The sequence below is a fragment of the Canis lupus genome, chromosome 1, assembly GCF_048164855.1.
Source record: "Canis lupus baileyi chromosome 1, mCanLup2.hap1, whole genome shotgun sequence".
NCBI lineage: Eukaryota > Metazoa > Chordata > Mammalia > Carnivora > Canidae > Canis > Canis lupus.
This window is the reverse complement of record NC_132838.1, coordinates 123,130,982-123,146,974: the sequence shown is the minus strand read 5'-3', so window position 1 is coordinate 123,146,974 and position 15,993 is coordinate 123,130,982. Positions and strand designations below refer to the sequence as shown.

The window sequence follows — 15,993 nt, the reverse complement described above, 5'->3', positions numbered from 1 at the left end:
AGAGAAAGCTCTTAAAAATACAATTGTTGAAATTAAAAATACAAAAGAAAGTTTGAAGATAAGGTTGAGAGATAAGTAGATGGAAAATAGAAGCATAATATACTGCTAATTGACACTATCAACTTCTACCTATACCCCCAGCAAGAGTGAGTATGGGCAAGGCACACTCACACATCTTTGTCCTCTCTACCAGCATCCAAGCTCAGGAGTTGCTGAAGATGTACTAAAGTGTTGCAGCAGCTAATAGAAACCATAACATTTAGAAAAGGTGGAGTAAGGGAATTTATAAACTGCATTTTAAAGATTACTTTTCCTTTGTCCAAAGAAAAGTATTTAAGAAGTATTTAAGAAGTATTTAAGAAGTTAAAACTTTGGGGGAGGGATGACCTCCTAGTTTCCACCTCACCCGCTGCCCTGAGGGCTCTAAGAATGGAAAGCCCCACTTTTCATCCACCCTGTGGCTTTCTCTTCCTTCCCAAGCAGGACATTTCCCCAAGTGTGAATTAGCCCATTTAGAACAATGCAGTAGGAAGTCTATGTTGCTAGTCTCACAACTCGATAGCATCTTGGGTGCCCCAAGTCTGATGGCCTTTGGAGTATGTGAGGTTTAAATATACTCTTTTTTCCAATTGTCCAGCAGGTACATTTTGAAGCACACACACGTAGGCATTTACACATACACACCCACATACATTCAAAAGGCGAATGTTAGCCATATATACACCCAAAGGGGACACTTAAAATCTCAGAGACAGCACAGTCTCAGTGATTACAGAGTCAAATGACTACTGGGTCCAGGAAGTTAAGGGCACCATGCGTTGTAGGGAGAATAGAAGCCAGTTGATGTGGAGTTCACGCCCTCCTTTCTCCACATGAAGATGGCCAGTATTTCCTGCCACTATCCAGCTCTTCTGTGTATTCTGGACCCAGGTTTGTCAGGTCATGTGAATTTCTGGCACAAGATAGAAATCTAGATTTTTTATTGAAATCTTCAAATGTCTAGGTTTTTAAAAATTCAAAGGAAATACTTCATGGACTAAATTTAGATGTCCATTTACCATTTCTGGCTTAAATTAAAAAAAAAAAAACCCAGATCATTTCCCCACAGTTTGTAAAGCCTTCTCTCTCTCTCTCTCTCACAGTGGAGGAGATTTCTTTGTGATTAACGCAGAGCAGCATTATCTGCTTTCTTCAGCCTCTACCCCCTTTCATGTGACACATAAAGAGCTTTGATTAAATTGTTGGGGGTCGGTATATGTGTGTTTTCTTGCAGATGATTATTCTTTGAAGTAAAATAGAAGATATGATCCTGACTTACATGAATCTGTGCTCTCATAATGCAGATGTGTATTCACCAGACACAATGTCGGCAGCACCAGATAGAATATTATTCATTCTGTCCGACAGGAGCTGCCAGATTTTGAAGACATGAGGTCAGTTAGACCAGAGACCTCTGGGCTTCCTGGAGGAGGTGAGGCTGGAACTTTATGTCATCCCATGAAATGTGGGCTGGTATCCAGAACAAGTTCTTGCCCTGAAGATAAAATGGAGTGAGATGTGAGACAGTGAAGGACTCAGCAGTCACTGCAGTGAAATGTTAATTATAATGCTCCTTCATTTACCTTTGGGGCTCTAAAAGCTATGAAGTGGAAAAGAAGTTGGACAAGAGCCTCCAAAACAACTGAAGACATACGTAAGTGGGGGCGGGCTGGGGGAGAGAAATGCAGTTTAAATGCAAGATGTTCAGCAGAGAAAGGAGATTCTGTAAGCAAATGTTAATTAAGTGCAATTTGAGAAAGAGTTTATAGCACATGTGTCACCCTGTGGTGGTTGTAATTAATCTCCAACATTACTTTCCTGATCAATGGACTTCAACCCTTTACCTGTGATGGAAGAGTGCAGCTTGAAAATGGTGGATATTGTTCAAATTAAAGTACCCCCTCATTGACACATAAAAAATGAGCTTCCCATTTTCATAACATAATTTAGATTTAATTCTCAATAAAAGAAAAGTAAAGATGTGATTCAATTCTGCTGTAGGGACCCCAGTCCCCACTCCTTCCAATCTATCTTTCTTGCTGTCAGTGGAGTTTTGTTTTTTTCACCCAATGATCTACTTGGGTATGGCCCCTTTTGAGGTTGGGATGGAGAAAACATATCAAAATCTGGAGGGGTAAGGCACATGAAATGTTATAAGCTGCTATCTCTTCCCTCTTAAATAACCTGCTTCTGACTCAGATATCGTCCCACCTTGTGATGACCAAAGCTTCCGTATCCATGGGTCAGTTTTGAAGAATGCTAAGTAGGGCAGTACACAATTATTTGAAAATAACAGGTAGATCCTAATTGTGAAGCCTGGCATAAAATGTCATGCTCTGATAGTTTCCAGAGGATAAAATGAAAGATGCTGTTAAGAGACAAACAGCACCAATGCAAAGTTTATTTGCCCCCCGCCCCCTTTTTTTTACACAAGGGGAAAGTTTCAATTTGGGCAAGCATGTCTTTAGCAGCATTTTGGTCAACATAGGCTAACTGCTATAACAAACCACCCCAAAACCTGTGTCATTATACAATACAAATCTATTGCTCAGTCAGTGAGTATGGTTAGTGGGCAGGCTTCTGCCCAGTGAATTGGTACCCGGTTTCCTTCTGCCCTGTGGCTCTGTTGTCTCCTATGGGCTCAGAGATTTTTTGCTGGGAAAAAGGGGATATGAAAGATTGTGTCGAAGGTGGTTATGTGACATATCTTGAGGAGGTGTCCCTCACTCTGTCCCACTCCACAGGTTAGAATCCAATCATCTGACCACAGCACATTGCAAGGGAGGCTGGGAAATGCAGTCAAGCTACATGCCCAGAAAAAACGCTTAATAATCCAGAGAGGTTTTTCCTAAAAGGCAGGCTATTGGACCTAAGGCACAGAGCCTTCCTAAGGAGCAGTGATTTTAGCCAGAATTTAATGACATTGGTTTGCTTCCATTCTACTTATTTTATATTATCTTCTGTTTTTCACAAGTGAAACTGGTTTTCCTTCTATGGCAATATTATAAAATCTCCATTCAAGATAAATTTAAGTTGAAATAGTAAATCTACTTAAGGAAAAGTTTAAATAAAAATTAATGCCATTTAAATAAAATATTTTTAAGTATTTAAATAAGTAGGAATACAAGTAGAACATGGAAATGGCAAAATCTGTTAAAGAAACATATCAATAAACATCACACTCTTTGGTCTACCTTTGAATTACTTTTCCAGCCTTATTTTCAAGGACTGTTTCCACCCACAGTTTATCATGTTGAATCCAATAACTTTCAAACCATCCTCCCATTGAACAGTGGCTTGCCATGTTCTCAGGAATGAGTTACTAAACAAACATTCTCAGTTTTAATTTTCCTCCCATAGATTAAAAATAAACTGACAGGACACCTGGGTGGTTCATTAGCTAAGCATCTGCCTTTGGCTCAGGTCATGATCCCGGGGTCCTGGGATCGAGTCCCACATTGAGCTCCCTGCATGGAGCCTGCTTCTCCCTCTGCCTGTGTCTCTGCCTCTCTCTGTGTGTCTCTTGTGAATAAATAAATAAAATCTTAAAAAAAAACAAACCCTGGCATTTGGGTCCTGGATATAGTGTGAGACTCAATATTATTTATTTATTTATTTATTTATTTATTTATTTAAAATTAAATTTTAATATATCATAAGTTCATGGTATTCTACAAAAAATGGTGAGCTGAATTCCAAACAAGTTAGAAACATATACCACAGAGCTTGCCATAACTTCACTCACACCGTCCCCTATCCCTGGGCCCCCCAAACCCAGTTTATGTACCAGTCCTTCTTGCTGAAAGTCACTCATGTGTCTACCTCACTCCCCACCCCTGCTGCTGCCACTCCACACCAGGACAGAGGCCTGTCGCCCTCACTTTTCTGCAGACCGCAGCTCTTTCTAGACCTATTCTTTATGTCTGCAGCCTGTGAAGCCTTCCTAAAATCCAAATCTCACTGTTATTTCCTGCTTAAACTCTTAAATGTTGCTCCATTTGTCCATGGGATAAACAAAGGCTCCTGATCTTGACTCCTATGATCCATGGTGCTTTGCTCCAGGGGCCTTATCCACCTTCTTGTCTGTCAATTTTTCCCACTCACCAAGAGCCCCAGCTTCCCCTCTCGGTGAATCACCACCCAAGATTTTTCTCCACCTAAGACATCATTCTTTCTCCTGCTCCTGCTGCCAAAGAACCCACTTTCAGCTCACTAGGGTGGGTAAGAGCCCCTCGTATGAGCTCCTATTGTACCCTGTGCATATCATTTTCATGTCAGACACTGTAATGCAGGCTTGTTTTGAGTTCTCACAAGACACTGATTAAGTATTATTTGTCTTTATATCCCCAGTACTAAACTGAATGGCTAATAATACATACTCAACTATATGCAACGAGCTCATTTTGTCTCTTCAGAAACTCGCCTAACTTCTGCACCTGACAACTCTTGTTTTGGAGAATTGCACTTTTCCCCCTCTAACCTAGGGGGTCTTCAGAGGTTCCCATACATGGTACCTTGCTGCCCCCACCTCCAGCCATTCCAAGCCAAGCCAATCATTGGTCTCACATTGGGGATATTTCAAATTGGAATTCAAGAAAAAGGACTGATAGTCTATGGTAGCAAAGCTGAGAAGCGTGAGGATGCCAAGAGCAGAGCAAGGTGGATGAAAAGAAAGACCACACACAGAGTAGCCAGCTGAGAGGTGCCAAGAGCATACAGTCAACGCTGGTGTCCAGTTATCCCAAGGTCTGATACACACCTGCCTTTTCCTTGGTATTCTCATAAATTTCCCTTTTCTCAAACTACTTGGCATTGGTTTCTATCCTAGAAATTAATTATAAGCCTTAGTTTTATTTTTTAAGATTTTATTTATTCATTTGACAGAGAGAGCATGCAAAAGCAGGAGCAGGGGCAGAGGGAGAGGGAGAAGCAGGCTTCCCACTGAGCTAGGAGCCTGATGTGGGGCTCCATCTCAAGACCAGGGGTTCACAATTCAAGCTGAAGGTAGAGACTTAACTAACTGAGCCACTCAGGTGCCCCAAAAGTCTTAATTTTAAAAGTATTTCTTAGACTCTAAGCTCTTCAGGGCAAGATGAACCATAACACATCTGCGTCTTCAGTGCTCAGCATAGTGCCTGGCAAGCAAATATGGGAACTTGTAGAACTGGAGCGAGGCCTGAGTCGGCCTCAGCTGTTCACCTGAAGCTGTGTTTGTCTCTAGTCATGTCCTGGCATGAGACATTTTCTATATCCTTCTGTGTCTGTTATGTGCAGACAAATCACTTTATAACATAGATGAAGGTTAGGGACAAATAGGCTGGCAGCTCGCCTTCATTTTATGCACAGATATAAAATGTCTATGAGAAGAAATGGTTTGATCAGTACTTTAACCAGATGAAGTGAAAAAGCAGTTCATTGCTTTAGTATAAAAATATGCTAGGTTCAACTGTTGACTATTTTAAACTTTCCCATGAGCCTACCTCCCCAATGAGACATTGTTTCTTGAGACATAAACTGTCTTTATTTTAGCGGCTGCCTCACAGAATCCAACTCAAGCCTGAGCATAGAGTTGGTGATTATAAATAGAACCAGACAGAATATGTGAGTGAAGAAATACATGCGTTGATCTTGGTAACTTTATCCCCAAACCTGATTCCATGGCCTAGAGTTATGTGAGATGCTGCTGCTCTTGTTTCCAGATATTTCTGCCTCCGGACCCAAGTGTCCTGTCTCTGATTTGCCCCAGATCTATTTCTTTCAAGATCCAGGCTTTCCTCTGGTTTTCACAAGAAACACCATCACTCCCAATATTTCATGTTTCCAGTAGACTTTACTGAGATTTATGGGGAAAGTTCACAACACGCATATACCCCTTTCACCTTCTCACTCCCTTTCTTTCCTTTTCTCTTTTTCTGTCCTTGCTCCATCTCAAGAATAACAAATTCTTCCCCTTGAGTCATACAAAACCCTTCTTCCCATACCTACGCACTTCAGGGTCCCATCTCCTCTCTATCAAAATATACCTCCTGGACACATCCAGTGGCCTCCTTAGGAAGAATAGAAGCGAATGACACTTTCTTCATTAAATGATATAGTTATTCAAAAATTTCAATAAGAGTTGAGAGGTTTCCAGTCAAATCTCTCAGGCTTTTCACAACCTGAACAAAATTACTAATGAAGGAAAGAACAACAAAACTCAAAGCAGTAACTAAAAATATGTTTGACATTAATTGCAATTAAAGCAAAACTCTGAGAGATGAAAAATTACCTAACACAAATTGGTCTGGGTGGAAATGAATGTTTCAAACACATAGCAGCTCTCAAGTATGCTGCTTCAGAATATTCTCAATCAGGGTGGAATTTAGCCCCCAAAGAGGTATCGTGATAGATGCTTCCAGTCAGTACATGGAGCCTGTTAAATAACTGCAGACACAAGAACAGGGCAGCTCAAATTGCAGCTGCCATCCGCCTGAAGATAATCAAAACAGGCCTGCATGGATGAGAATGGCCTAAATTCAGCGATGGCAAAGGCAGTCATACTGATTTTTACTCAGAATAAGTAAATCAGATTTTTCCCAGGGTGCAGCCAAGAAAGTACACATGGCCAGCCTAAAAACAATGTGCTATTATCTGTCTAGCACCCATGAGTATTCACTTACTTTTGGCATTAAAAACTAGTGTTGGAAAATAATTATCCAGTGTCTCTTGGTTCTGACTCTACTTTTTCTTTTTTTCCAAAGAAAAGACTGTAGCATTGAATTTCAAATCTCCACTTATTTCTCTCAAAGGGTTATTTGACTTATGGGCACCTGCTGGAAAACACAGGTAAATAGAAGCTGAGACTTCTAACTGGACATGGCAAGAGCTGTGTGGAATTGAGGGCCGATTTGCAAGCTATCCACAGAGCAACAGATAAATTACTGTCCTCACCTGGAGAATGAGCACTTAGCCTTGATAAGAACTGTCATATTCACAGAATGGAGCTAATTAAACTTTTCCACAATCTTCTTCAGCATGGGAATTTTTTGCAGGTACAACATGCGACACAGAGAAAGCACACTCTTTCCTTTCCCTAGGGGTCAATGACGCAATGCCAACCCACACAAAGAATCATTCAAGTCTTTCAACAGGAACCATTATCTACTAAGTCCCAAAGATGGCAGTGGGCTATACGAGATCATAGAAGGCAAATACGTGTGTGTGTGTATATACATTCGTGTATGTATGAATGCCTGTATTTGTGTATGTATGTACGACATACCCATACAGAAGTATTGTGTGCTAAGTACTTTCATGGATTCTGTATAAACTCCATCCACAGAGCCTATAGTTTATCAAGCATACATACAGAACTATGAGTTCAAGCAGTGCATAACATCTACCTAAAGAAATTTCCAAAAGTAGGGCTCTAGGGGTTCAGATAATAGAAAGAAACATCTGGCTGGGTAAATAAGGGAATGCTTTACTCAGGAAATGGCATCAAAACATATTATATATGTCTTGCCTGTCTTAATGTGTATTTGTTGAAATAATTCCAATAGAGCTTGAAATGGGTTGTAGACCCTGGTTGTGTCTGATAAATTGGTTAGCTGGTGGTTCCTCCTGGTATCTACTTGCATGAATTGATATAATAAAATGAAGAGGGCCTGGATCAAGACATTTAACATTCAGATCCCTAGAGATAGTGTGGGAATAGGCAGGGAGAGGAAGAGAACAATACTGCCTGTAGGGACAACATCCATATGGAGAGGCTCTGCAGGGAATTGCAAAGAATTGTTTTCATGATGGATTTTGTAAGGTTTGAGGCATAAGCAGCCATGCTTTGGGACTAGGAGACTACTTCTCCACCTTCAGTGGAAATTGGTCCCTCAAAGGAATAGGTAGGTGCAGGACAAAGAAGTAGTGTTTTCATAGAGGCCACCAGCAGCAAGAACAGCAAACATTGGTGAGAAGGTGGGGACCGAACTCAAATGGACAGGTCCTGGAATGTGGCTGGTCACCAAGGTCTCTGTTGCTATGCATGGCATGGTTGCAGGTAGAGCTGATGAGAGACTATATGGCTTAGCTTTTGTTAGGATCTGCCAACTTCTGCACAAGTGGCCGTCCTGATGAGTCAGATAGTAGGCCCTACCCTTGCAGATCCACAAAAAGGTGTATAAACTGGCATGCAGACCCATTTCTCTGCCTCTTCTCAGTAAATCAGACACTTAGGGCAGGGGAGAGGCTTCTCAAGCTCAGACCTACTTTCTCTAAAAACATTTAAATCTACAGTAGCATTTAGAAAGATAGGAACCAAGGCAAGCACCATAAAGCCATCATGTTCATAACTAGATTATGTGAAGTCAACAAAAACCAAACTTAGTTAGAAATGGATTTCCAAAAAAAAAAAAAAAAAAAAGAAAGAAAGAAAGAAAAAGAAAAAGATTTCCACATTTATTTGGTTTTCAATCTTGAATTTTCAAAAATTTCTATTTAAAAATAATATGATACTAGTACTAAATTTCTTTACATGGTCACTACATTTGTCCATCCTAGTCTAGTTTAGGGCTATTTTATCATCAGCTCTAATACCTGAACCAATCACTAACCGGCCAGAGGAAGATCAGCCAGGCCATAGATGACCTGCTCGGGCCAGGCAGGCAAGTCAGAGCAGGTGCTCCTGAAGGTTCCTTCTGCTCATCAGTTGAGGACACAGGACAGGCAGGAGCCCCTGCATCACCATTACCCTTATTCAGAGTGATAGTAGTTTCCACATGGATGACCTCCAGGGAGCTTTAGCCACTGGCTTTGGAACTCTGTGGAACTGACTTTGCTTAGTAGTTTTTCAGTTTTTTCCTCCACTGGTACCACCATTTCTGGAAATGTCAGGTACTTACCATCAGAAACCTGAATTTGCTTTTAAAAATGTGCCTGATTTCCAGATGCTAGAAATGAGGCTGAGAATTAGGCCTAATGGACTAATTAGACCCCAGCTCCCCAGGATGTCACCACTTTCACATCCTAGGAAGTAATGCTGATAAGATCATGGGGACGGGTGGGGGGATGCCCTCCTACACGTAACAGCTTCCTCAAAGAAAGCAGGATCTTCTGGCTCGACCACATTCCTATATTATTCCTAAGGAAAGAAGAAAATAACAGAAGCATCTTTTGCTCCTGTTTTCATCCAAACTTCTTGTTGTGATTTAGTTCTAATTTCAAGGCATTATGGTCTGAGAATATGCAGGGGACGATCCCAATCTTTTGGTATCAGTTCAGACCCGATTTGTGACCCAATATGTGGTCTATTCTGGAGAAAGTTCCATGTGCACTTGAGAAGAATGTGTATTCAGTTGAGTTTGGATGTAAAGTTCTGTAGATATCTGTGAAATCCATCTGGTCCAGTGTATCATTTAAAGCTCTCGTTTCTTTGGAGATGTGCTTAGAAGACCTATCGAGTATAGAAAGAGCTAGATTGAAGTCACCAAGTATAAGTGTATTATTATCTAGGTATTTCTTCACTTTGGTTAATAATTGATTGATATATTTGGCAGCTCCCACATTCGGGGCATATATATTGAGGATTGTTAAGTCCTCTTGTTGAATAGATCCTTTAAGTATGATATAGTGTCCCTCTTCCCTCTTCATCTCTCACTACAGTCTTCAGGGTAAATTTTAGTTTATCTGATATAAGGATGGCTACCCCTGCTTTCTTTTGAGGACGATTCGAATGGTAAATCGTTCTCCAACCTTTTATTTTCAGGCTGTAGGTGTCCTTCTGTCTAAAATGAGTCTTTTGTAGACAGCAAAAAGATGGGTCCTGCTTTTTTATCCAGTCTGAAACCCTGCGCCTTTTGATGGGGTCATTAAGCCCGTTCACGTTCAGAGTTACTATTGAGAGATATGAGTTTAGTGTCATATCTATTCAGTCCTTGTTTTTGTGGATTATTCCACTGAACTTCTTCTTAAAGGGGAATTTTAAGAGTCCCCTTAAAATTTCTTGCAGAGCTGGTTTGGAGGTCACATATTCTTTCACTTGCTGCCTGTCTTGGAAGCTCTTTATCTCTCCTTCCATTTTGAATGAGAGCCTTGCTGGATAAAGTATTCTTGGTTGCATGTTCTTCTCATTTAGGACCCTGAATATATCCTGCCAGCCCTTTCTGGCCTGCCAGGTCTCTGTCTAGAGGTCTGCTGTTACCCTAATACTCCTCCCCATAAAAGTCAGGGATTTTGTCTCTTGCTGCTTTAAGGATCTTCTCTTTATCTTTGGAATTTGCAAGCTTCACTATTAAATGTCGAGGTGTTGAACGGTTTTTATTGATTTTATGGGGGGATCTCTCTATTTCCTGGATCTGAATGCCTGTTTCCCTTCCCAGATTAGGAAAGTTTTCAGCTAGAATTTGTTCAAATACATATTCTGGCCCTCTGTCCCTTTCGGCGCCCTCGGGAACACCAATTAAACGTAAGTTTTTCTTCCTCAGGCTGTCGTTTATTTCCCTTAATCTATCTTCATGGTCTTTTAATTGTCTCTTTTTTCCTCAGTTTCCCTCTTTGCTATCAACTTGTCTTCTATGTCACTCACTCGTTCTTCCACCTCGTTAACCCTCGTCGTTAGGACTTCTAGTTTGGATTGCATCTCATTCAATTGATTTTTAATTTCTGCCTGATTAGCTCTAAATTCTGCAGTCATGAAGTCTCTTGAGTCCTTTATGCTTTTTTCTAGAGCGACCAGTAGCTGTATAATAGTGCTTCTGAATTGGCTTTCTGACATTGAATTGTAATCCAGATTTTGTCACTCTGTGGGAGAGAGGACTGTTTCTGATTCTTTCTTTTGAGGTGAGGTTTTCCTTCTAGTCATTTTGCTCAGTGCAGAGTGGCCAAAAGCAAGTTGTATTGGGAAAAGGAGAAAAAGAGAGGAGAGAAAGAAGGAAAGAAAAGACAAAGAGAAAAAAAAAGGAAGAAAAAAACGAAAAAAAAGAAAAAGAGAAAGAAAAAGAAAGGGGAAAAAAAAGGGGGTGGGGGAAGGAAACAAATCAAAAAGCAAAACAAAACAAAACAAAACAAAACAAAAAGAACCACGGGGGAGTATCTTCTGACTCTGTATACTTTAAGTCCCTTGGCTTCCCCTAGAACTGGTCCGTCTAGCTGGTCTTCTGGGGGAGGGGCCTGTTGTGCTGATTTTCAGGTGTCAGCACTTGGGGGAGCTGCTCTGCCCCTGCCTGGTGCAGGGCTCAGTGGGGGCTGTTTACCCCGTGAGGCCCCAGGAGGAACAACCGCAGTGGCGGCAGCAGCCCTGGAGCCCTGGAGTCAGCTCTGGCAGTAGCTCCGGAGCTCTCCATCTGCAGGGCCTGGAGGCTCCGGGGCGGGGCCGCTGATCTGCTCAGCTCGGAGCAGGAGCGTCCTTGCTGTCCTGAGCCCTCCCGGCCTCTGCCTGTCCCGGGGGGAGGCCGGATCCTGGGCTGTGTCCCGGCGCCCTGTGCCCGGGGCCCGCGCTGTCGGATTCGCGCTCCTGCCCCGCAGCCCCCTCCGTGGAGCCGCCAACTGAGCCCCCCGAGCTGCTCCGGGGCCGTGCAGCCCCCTCCGCACGGAGCCTCTTCCTCTGCCCGAGCCCCTCCGAGCTGCTCCCGGGGCCTGCAGCCCCCTTTGAGGAGCCACCCCCGAGCCCCTCCGAGCTGCTCCCGCCCCGCAGCCCCCCCCGAACCCCCCTGAGCTGCTCCTGCCCCGCAGCCCCCTCCACGGAGCCGCCCGGAGCCCCTCCGAGCTGCTCCCGCCCCGCAGCCCCCTCCGCGGAGCCGCCCCCGAGCCCCTCCGAGCTGCTCCGGGTCCCCCGTGCGCGCTGCAGCCCTTAGGGAGCTCGGCGCACTCTCCCGGGGCGCAGGTGCCTGTTAGTGTCCCCGGGAGCCCGAGGGCATCCCCGCCCTCCCGGGTCCTGCTCCACCTCCTTGGAGCCCCTTTCCTCCCGGGAAGGTTGGTGCAGCTCCTGCTCCTCTGGGTCGGGGCTCTCCTGTCCTGGGGACACTCGCCCCGGCCTCAGCCCGGCTCCTCGCGGGCCCCTCCCCCTTGGAGGCCTTTTGTGTCTTTATTTCTTTTTCCCCGTCTTCCTACCTTGATACAAGCGCGAACTCTTCTCACTGTAGCATTCCAGGTGTTCTCTAATTCTCAGGCGAATTCATAGATTTTCAGGATAATTTGAAGGTTTTCTAGGTAATTTGGTGGAGACAGGTGATTTGGGGACCCTACTCTTCTGCCATCTTGCCCCTCCTCCCTGCTCCTGTTTTCAGTTTCTCTTCCCTTCTCACTGACCCCTGAAGTCACACAAGCTCTACTATGAATAAATAAAGCAGAGTGTGGGTCATCACCCAGAGGTGTCAGTTTCAGGGAAGTCTCTAAACACCAAGACACTCTCCTGGGGGAGGAGCAGGATGGGTAGGGAAGCTCTGGCAGGAGTCTAGATGCCGTGTCCAGGAACATGGGGAGGGGGAAGAACAGAAAGTGAATATCCAAGAACCCTGCATCACATGCCCTTTTCAAGGCTCAGCTACTGTCAATTGGTTTGTCCCTTTTACAGAAAAGGAGGTCAGGAGGAAGAGCAGGAGAATTGAAAAGGGCAATAAGGTTAAGAAAAATGGTTTGGCTGAAAATACCAAGCTTTTGCTGTGATTTAGAGCTTCCTTATTTTCACAGCTCATTATCTGTTTCTATTCCCTAAGATGATTTTGGGGCCTTTGACCATCATTCTTCCTCTTGACCCTATCCCCATTTCAGGTCCAGGATGTCTGAAACTGTCTCTTCAAGCCCTAATTTCTTCACCTCTTCTCCGAATCCATCTTCCTATCAATTACACACTCTGGAATGGCCCTCCCTGAATAGCTACACCTCTCAATTCTCTCTAGAGGACATTAACTCTTTTGTCTTCACAGCACCACCTATCCCAAGTGGCCTCAGGTGTGGGGGACACAGGACCCTCCTTCTTTTAGAGCTATACCTTTCCTAGGTCTAGGTATACAATCAGAATGGGAACTGTCATTTTTTGAGGGGAGGTAGGCACGTTTCCTCCACTAAGCTCAATATTGTATACCCGCAGTTGTAATAGTGACTGGTCTGGGGAATGGAGCTATGGCCCAAGGAAGGCCAATGAGAATGCTGTCTAGGGAATTTTCAGAGGAGCTGATGGAAGAAGGTCTTATTCTTCTCTGGGCATCAAGCGAGAAATAAAGACCAACCAGAGGAGAACAGACAAAGGCTATTTATTCAGAGCTTGCTATAGCAAGGGGTCAGGGACCATCACTTGTGTTGGGGCAGAGACTCAAAGGCAGACAGAGAAATCAGAAAGCTTTACAGCTGGGAAAAGGGAGGTCTTCAGGTGTGCCCTTATTGGAGGCTGTTGACATGGTGGCGAAGCTGTAGGCAGGCTAACCAGAAGTGGAGCATCCTGTGTAATTGATTAGGGGTGCGTATTTGACTTTATGTGTTTGGACCTAACTTCTAAGTGGGAATAAAAATTAGGGAAGTTGTCAGTTATTAATCAAGTCTTGGCCATTATGCCTTCCTGAATTGTTACTAGTGATAGTAATCTGACTTCCTACGAGTCTTACTTGTAACAGGCTGCCTTTCTGGGCTTTTTTTTTTTTTAAATATATAGATAAAGGGGTTGGTTTCCCTGGTAAGTTTCTGCAGGTAATGGATCAGAGTCCTATTTTTATATGTTATCTGGCCATTGTCCATTTGTATATTCAGTCACTCAGCACTTATGAGGATGAAAGTTTAGAATCGTTTTTGGCCATGTTTCCTGCTGAGAGAATGAGACCAACATATATAAGCAATGACAGACCAAGGGAATCTTGGTGGTGTTTTGGTTCCAATTTCCAGCTATTCTAAGGATAGCTCATCCCTGACTCCCTTTGTGATTTGCTGAATCATTCCTTCCTTTGATTTTAAGAGTTAATATGTTCCCACTTTTTGCTCTGCTAATTTGAGCTAGGTTGTAATCAAGAGAGTCCTTCTGTGTTCGCTCACTAGTAGTGATTCCACTGTCATTTATTCCAGGGTCCCTTTCTCAGTCTTCCATCTACCTTGAAACCTCTGAAAATATAACACTGTTAATTGTACACTTATTCAATGAATCCATGCCTTGGAGGTTTTCTTTCCCTCTCTAGCCCCTCTGGGCTTCCTTTGATAACCCTATAGATCCTTTCCATTGTCTTCCCATCCCTCTCCAAGTTCCATCCAAAGCATCTGCTCTTTCTCTGCATACTTTTTGCTCAGGTATCATTCATTCACATAGCCTCAATAATTGCTTCTTCTTGGTGGTTCCAAGATTTCTGGACCTTTCTTGATTTCCCTTTTCCCTGTGCTCCAGTGCCAGTTACCCAACTTTCCATCTCTCAACAGGCTCTGCAACAGTCTCCAAAGCAATTCCGCAACTTTCAGAAAATGTGGCATTTCTATCAGAAACTGGGCTGTAGTCCTGATACTGCTGAGGCTGGAAATTTGAATCATCCCTGGGCATCTGCCTGTCTCCTCTTTTGTCTCTGTAGATATGGCAGAAATTGCCATCTTTGCAGGAAAGAGTCTTAAGGAATTTTCCTGAGGTCATAAAGATAATGAGCAGCAGAGCTAGCACCTCCAGATTTTAAACTGCTGATGCTTCCCAAAGTGTGCTTCTTTTGAGCCCTGTGAACTCTAAAAGAGAAAGGCTGCCTGATAGGTGAGGAGGGTATGTATCCAACTGCCCCGGCACTGACAACCTCATTTCCCAAGCTAGAGACTGGGGCCTAGAAATCTTACAAAGTATAGAGTTTTTTCTTAGTTTATCCTCACTGTTCTTCACAAAAGTCCTTCAATGAAAACTATGTAACTTGCCAGATCACATCCACTATGTATATCTCTCTGTTTAAACCTAATTCAGAGAAACTGAGGCTCTTATGTTTGAGGGGAACCCATAGGTTATCTAATGCAGCCTTCTTCACAACACACACTGTTTTGTTCTACAGCACAGACGCATGACCCTCAAGCCTCAGCTCCAACAGTTCAGTGATGGGAATTTGAGTATTTGAATGACTTGTTTATTAGAAACACTTCCTTAAGTTGAGATGCAACAATTTCTGTGTAGCTTCTACTCACTGTTAATTATTCCTCTGCAGCCACATGGTAGCTTCTCCAAAACATGAAGACTGCCCTCGGTAGGTCCTAACGATGTCTCTTTTTAAAAAAGGGTCCAACATTCCCAGTCCTAGAGGTGGAGTGATTTCCAAGCTCTTTTCATCCTGGTCCCTCTCCATCCAGACTGTCAATTACCCAATTAACTGATGACTCCCTAACTGACTATACCGCTCCATCTGGCATCTAAGCAGTACCAGGCAAAGCAGGGCTTTCTCCTCTCTTATTCTGGACGCTCTGCATTTATTAGCACAAAGATCCCATTAACTACCTCAAAATCTTTTAAGATCTTGATGAATTTGGACAGGACCCAAGTCTGCTAATGCAACCTTGTCAGTGAGAACAAAAGCTGGTGGCAGCAGTCTCTTCCACAGGAACTTTATAAGGGCTTTTTTGAGTGGTACTTTCAGGTAGTTAAGCTTCTCTGTTGTGACTGACACAAGTTCCAGTCTGTAGCAAGAACACATTTTGAGCTTGTTGTCAGGATCGTTATCATAATCTAGCTCAGCATCCTAGACCAAGAAATGAACATCTTCACCATGCTGTGGTATCATGGGAACTCTGTTCAGTTTCTGAGTTTTAGATCTCTTTACTGACTGATAAAAACAGAGATATTAGGACTTGTGTAGGTTGACTTTATTTTTATTACATACAACCAAAACCACCACAATTGACCTCAGCAAAAAGTCCAGCAAGATGCTAGAGTATTAATGAATATGGTAGAAACGTTAAATAAAACAGAGATATCTTCCATTCTGATTTTCCCAGGTCACATTTCCTAAAAGCAAAGACTGAGATGGGGAGTCTTGCATAAGTGAT

General features: G+C 43.1%; 1 long non-coding RNA gene across 22 annotated transcripts in view; it reads right to left on the bottom strand.

Moving 5' to 3' along the window:
• Positions 1-12,298, bottom strand: part of LOC140608362 (uncharacterized) — a 54,478-nt gene extending 42,180 nt beyond the window's left edge. For all 22 annotated transcript variants that reach the window (XR_012010461.1, XR_012010381.1, XR_012010411.1 and 19 more), the window contains exons 1-2: positions 12,121-12,298; positions 1,319-1,534 (exon numbers count right to left, since the gene is read on the bottom strand). This is a non-coding gene — a long non-coding RNA (uncharacterized lncRNA). The remainder of the gene's footprint in view (positions 1-1,318; positions 1,535-12,120) is intronic.
• Between the last annotated feature and the right edge of the window lie 3,695 nt (positions 12,299-15,993).